Here is a 5,663-nt window from a genome sequence, read left to right as displayed (position 1 = left end):
TCAGTAGAGCATTTGACTCTTAGGATTGTGAGTTCAAGCCCCATGTTAGGTGTAGAGATTACTAAAAACCTAAAAATAATAATTAAAAATAAATGAAATAAAATAGAATGATGACAAGCATCCCCATGACACTATCTCAGTGAGATGCTCATGCAAACTGACCAATCCTGTGGAAATTTTATGTCAGTAAACTTGACTGTTTTACCCCCCATGTTCTAACAGAAAACACACAGGACTTGGAGCCCAGAGGTCTGTGTTCAAGTCCCAAGGACCCCGACTATCTATCCAGCTATATACAAGTCCCTTCACCTCTTGCTTTTCTGCTACAATGTAGATTTAAGAGTCAGAAGAGACAATGCATATGAAAGCCCTATGAAAATGTTGAAACTAGCTGCCACATTAGAAAGTAAACTGATAAACAAATAGCTTCTGAGTTCCTGGTGCCCCCTCCCCCCCCACCCCTGCAATGCGCTCATGAGTAACCCCCCAGGGTTGTGTCCCTTAGCATTCATTGTGCTACAGATGCCAGAAAACCCAACTGAAGCCTGCTTCAAGAACACCACCGCCACAGGGGAACTTGCTGGCTCACAGGAACAAAGGTCCGGCGATTTGGGTGAAGTCAGGTACAAATTGGCTTACGGGTTTAAACCATGGCACCTGGTACAGCGGCATCTCTCAGTTCTGTGCGTGTGTGTCTGAGCGTCATCTTCAGAATGGATCTCCTGAATCATTCTCAAACCACTGAACCCTGCAGAAGAAAAAGTTTCTCTTCCTCTCTCTTTCCAGAAAAATACAAGCTTCCAGGAAACATCTGCCTCCTCTCATCACTAGATCTCTGGCATCTACATCAATGCCTGCACGTGGAATTTGCTCAGGAGACCTTTACTGAATTACAAATAAATAAACCTCAATAATGTTAAATGAGTTAACCTTCATTCTTCTGTCTTTCTTTCATTTTTAATTTATATTTAAAGATAAATGTCCCATGCACATAAGCATGGTATATATACCATGTATGGACCATGTATACTTACGATGTATAATGCTGAAATTATCATCCATAAACTCATCACTCAGAATAAGCTACATCTACAATACGCTTCCCTTTCTGATGCCTGTTTCCTCCTCTCAGAAGTGACCACAACCCTGAATTTTATTTATCATTTTGTTGTCTTTCTTTTTTTTAAGTAGGCTCCATGCCCAGTGTGGAGCGCAATGCAGGGCTCGAACTCACCACACTGAGATCAAGACCTGAGCTGAGACCAAGGGTCAGACGCTTAACCAACTGAGCCACCGAGGCACCCCTATTTTGTTAACTTTTTTAAAATTATATATATGCCTAAAAATACATTATCGATTGTACATGTTTTTGAGCTTTCTAAAAGTGGTTTCATTTTGTACGTAGTCCTCTAGGATTTGTTTCTGTTCCTGTTGTCCCTTTTACTCAATATCCTGTTCCTGAGAATCATCTCTGCTGTTAACTGTGGTTTATTTTTCACAGCTGTATTAAATTCTATCACAGGACTAGATCAAAATCTATTTATGCTCTCTCTGGCCAGGGGAAATTTGCCTTATTTCTAGTTTGGGGTTAGGGCAAACAGGGATGCTGTGAACATTCTTGGATGTGATGCTCATATGCAGGAGTTTTTTTGGACAGTGGTCTTCACCCTGGTACCTCTGTGGTATTATCACAGAGAGTGGCAGGGAACTCAACTGTCAGATTCCCAATTTCTACATACATTCTTCCCTGAATTCATTCGCCTGAAGAACATGACTGTTCTGGGGGTTCAGTTTCGCCAGTACCACTTATCTTTTCAACAGTTGCCCTCCAGCCAAAGGTGCACTGCTCTCATCCAGAATCTGGTGCTTTGCTGCACCCCCAGGGCACTGGTCAGTCACGTAAAAACCTCCGGCCAAATGAGGGGCCACCCGAAGCACAGGTGCCACGGCTGAGGAAGCAGATGACTCTAATCTCTAATGACTGGGGAGCAGCTGACAGATTATTAAATGTTCTGCTGATCACAAAATTGTCAGACAATTCGTAAAGAATTCAAAGAAAATCCCATCTCATTCCCATACACCTATTTATGTGAAAAAGTTTTCTCAGCCCTTCCATTTATCATAAACAAAAGAAAAATGGAAAGAGAATCCATGCTACCTCCTGTCTTATTTTAGAAATAAGTAAAGATCGGGGCGCCTTGTTGGCTTAGTCGTTAAGCGTCTGCCTTCAGCTCAAGTCATGATCCCAGGGTCCTGGGATCGAGCCCCACATCGGTCTCCCTGCTCGGCAGGAAGTCTGCTTCTCCCTCTCCCACTCTCCCTGCTTGTGTTCCCTCTCTCGCTGTGTCTCTCTCTGTCAAATAAATAAATAAAATCTTTAAAAAAAAAAAAAAGAAGTAAAGATCATCCAAAGAAATATGAACCAATTGGGAAATTAAAGCTCCATCCATTTTCCTAAAAGTTGCGTCTCCAGTAAAATTTTACCTTTTATGTTTAATCATTACTTGGCAAGATTTGTCATATATTGTTTGATTGATTGTGTAATACTAATAATTTTAATAATAACTCAAGACAATATTTTCTAACAAGAGTCCTGTGGTCAAAAGAAAGAAAATAAATTTTAATAAAACTTATTTTATGTATATTTTTATCACATGGATTTATGACAAAAGGACACTTAGGACAAGAAAACATTTTCAAACATAAAATATATTTTGTTAAGATAAAATTCTATGGGGAAAGTAGAATGGAAACACGGATTCAAAGAGATAAAAGAATAATGTAAAATTCCTGTCTATTACAAAGAGCTCATCCGGGTGCCCGGGCGGCTCAGTTGGTGAAGCGTCTGCCTTCAGCTCAGGTCATGATCCCGGGGTCCTGGGATCAAGCCCCACATCAGGCTCCCTGCTCAGCGGGAGGCCTGCTTTTCTGTCCCCCTCTGCCCCTCCCCCCACCCCTGCTTGTGCTCTCTCTCTCAAATAAATAAATAAAATCTTAAAAAAAAAAAAAGAGCTCATCCAATGACTTTTTATCTATTTATTTACCAAATCACTATGGTAGTTAGATTCCTTTGGATGCATTTTATTTTGGGTTTGTTTTTTTTTTTGGAATATAGTTGACATACAATGTTATATTAGTTTCATGTATACAACACAGAGATTTGAACCATTAGGTATATTTTAAAATATGAAATAACAGTTTTAATATACCAATACTTAAAATATGATAGCGTTTATTGTTTTAACTGTTTACACATAGGATAAAACATTTTAGATATCAATCCAAAAATGGTCAGAGGGGTAGAGAGTTTTACAAGATTACCTTAGTGAGCACAGAAGCAAAAATTTCTGAAGACTGCTGCTCTAGGGTAGAATTGCTGGGTCTTAAGGTATTGAAAGTATTAGTCTTTATGGGATAAAGTCAAGTTATTTCGCAAGATGATTGTAGCAATTTACGCTCTCTCCAGAAATCCATTTTCTTTGCTAATAGTCACTTGAATTTGCTAATGAGTTAGCTGAATTTCCCAGGAGTAGGACAACATTTCTTCTTGCCAACTCTTTAGTGTTCATGGAGCCCTGTTCCTTGGTTAATGCCAAAGGCAAGATCTCCGTCAATTTTGACCTTCATGTATTCATTCACCAAGTGTTTTTCAACCCCCTGGCTTTAGTTTACACCACTCCCTCTCCTAAGCCCTCTCCACCCAAATGCCACCAGTTTATCACCCATGCTTCTGGTCTGAGCTTAAATGTCATTTCTTTGAAAAGTATTTCCACAACCATGCTACCTAAAGTTTCCTAATTCTCCACCACAGAACCCTGTAGTTTATGTGAGTTAGGAATAATGTATTTTCTTCTTTGCTCATATATTGTCTATCTCTTGCACTGGATTGTAAGCTCCTTGAAGGCAAGGACTGTATCTGTTTTATTCACCTACACATGCCCCAGCATCTAATATAGTTCCTGATACATAGTGAAATCTCCATAAATATCTACTAAATAAACAAATGGACGAATGAATTTTTTTCAGGCTGTAACAGACAACATCCTTAATCCAGTCATTGGTGGATTTGAGCAGGATGTGACAGTTGTTTCCATGAATAAAAAGGTTATTCAGGCTTTTATGCTTCATTTCCATTTTGACCTGTTAAAAAAAATTCTAAAACACCCCTCATATGACCTCGCCTCCTCCTTTTTTTAAATTCCCTTTTCCTCCTCCTTCCTCTTTAAAATCCCTTCTTATTTTTTTTTATTCCCTCAGTAATATATCAATTATAAGAAGATGAATAAGGGTGCCTGGGTGGCTCAGTCGTTAAGCGTCTGCCTTCGGCTCAGGTCATGATCCCCGGGTCCTGGGATCGAGCCCCACATCGGGCTCCCTGCTCAGTGGGAAGCCTGCTTCTCACTCTCCCACTCCCCCTGCTTGTGTTCCCTCTCTCGCTGTCTCTCTCTCTGTCAGATAAATAAATAAACTATTTTAAAAAAAAGAAGAAGATGGATAAATTTGGTAATTTTGCAAATGAAAGAAGAACCTTTCTCTTTGATATTCCCCCAATCTCCAGCTCCAAGTTTACAGGTGGACTTGGACTCTCAGGGATTGTACACACAATCAGTAGTGATGGAGTTCAGGATGTGCAATGCCAAAATATGGCATCTTGGCCTACTAAATATTTTAAGCTGAGGGAAGTTGAAAAATGGCAGGTGCTGGAAGGATTCTCTGATCTTCACGTAAAGCAGACCATTAGACTTTCATATGAGAGACTCCCTTCCCTTACCAGGATCCTTATCCCCCAAAATGGAGAGGAATCTGAAGGAACAGGGTGGCTCAGTCAGTTAAGCAGCCAACTCTTGATTTTGGCTCAGGTCATGATCTCAGGGTCGTGAGATCAAGGCCCCACATCAAGCCCTTGTTGGGCTCTATTCTCAGTGGGGAGTCTGCTCTGCCCCTCCCCCCACTCTCTTGCTCTTTCTCTAAAATAAATAAATAAATCTTTTTTAAAAGTGCCCAGGTCTTATTTTCCTTATGAAGGCTTCCATGTCACACAAAACTTACTTTAAGTAGATTTGTAGGCTTTTCTCTTATTATTCTGTCTTTTGGTACAGAGCTCTAGCTAAGAACCTAAAGGGGTGGAAGGAAAGGATTTTTTCCCCTCCCCTTCAATAGCTAAGATAAATGGTCATCAAGTCCTCTGCTATCAGACAACACTTCTCCTGTCTGTAATACAAGTTTCTTAAGTGTGCCCTGTCATTCTAAGCCCACATTTTATTTATTTATTTTAAAAATATTTTCTTTTTAAGTAATCTCTACACTTGACATGGGGCTTGAACCCACAACGCTGAGATCAAGAGTCATGCACTCTACTGACTGAGCCAGCCAGATGCCCTGCTAAGGTCACATTTAAAAAAAAAAAAAATTATTCATGAGAGTGAAAGAACAAAATTTTAAGTCTGTCTAAATCTAATCTCCAATTGTGTTTATACAGATCCTTGAACCTCCCCTTTATGTTTTGTGATTTTATATATTCTAAGCCTAATTTAATGTTGATGATAACAATGACAACTTTACAAAGAGTTTCATGTTCTTTAGCTCATTAAATGTGATGAATATTAGATGACTTCTGGGCAGGACGAGAAGCTGGCAGCAGCCTTCCCTGGGACTGAGTACAT

Source organism: Phoca vitulina, unplaced genomic scaffold (assembly GCF_004348235.1).
Source record: "Phoca vitulina isolate PV1807 unplaced genomic scaffold, GSC_HSeal_1.0 scaffold23, whole genome shotgun sequence".
NCBI classification, from domain to species: Eukaryota; Metazoa; Chordata; class Mammalia; order Carnivora; family Phocidae; genus Phoca; species Phoca vitulina.
This window is presented reverse-complemented; position numbering follows the sequence as displayed.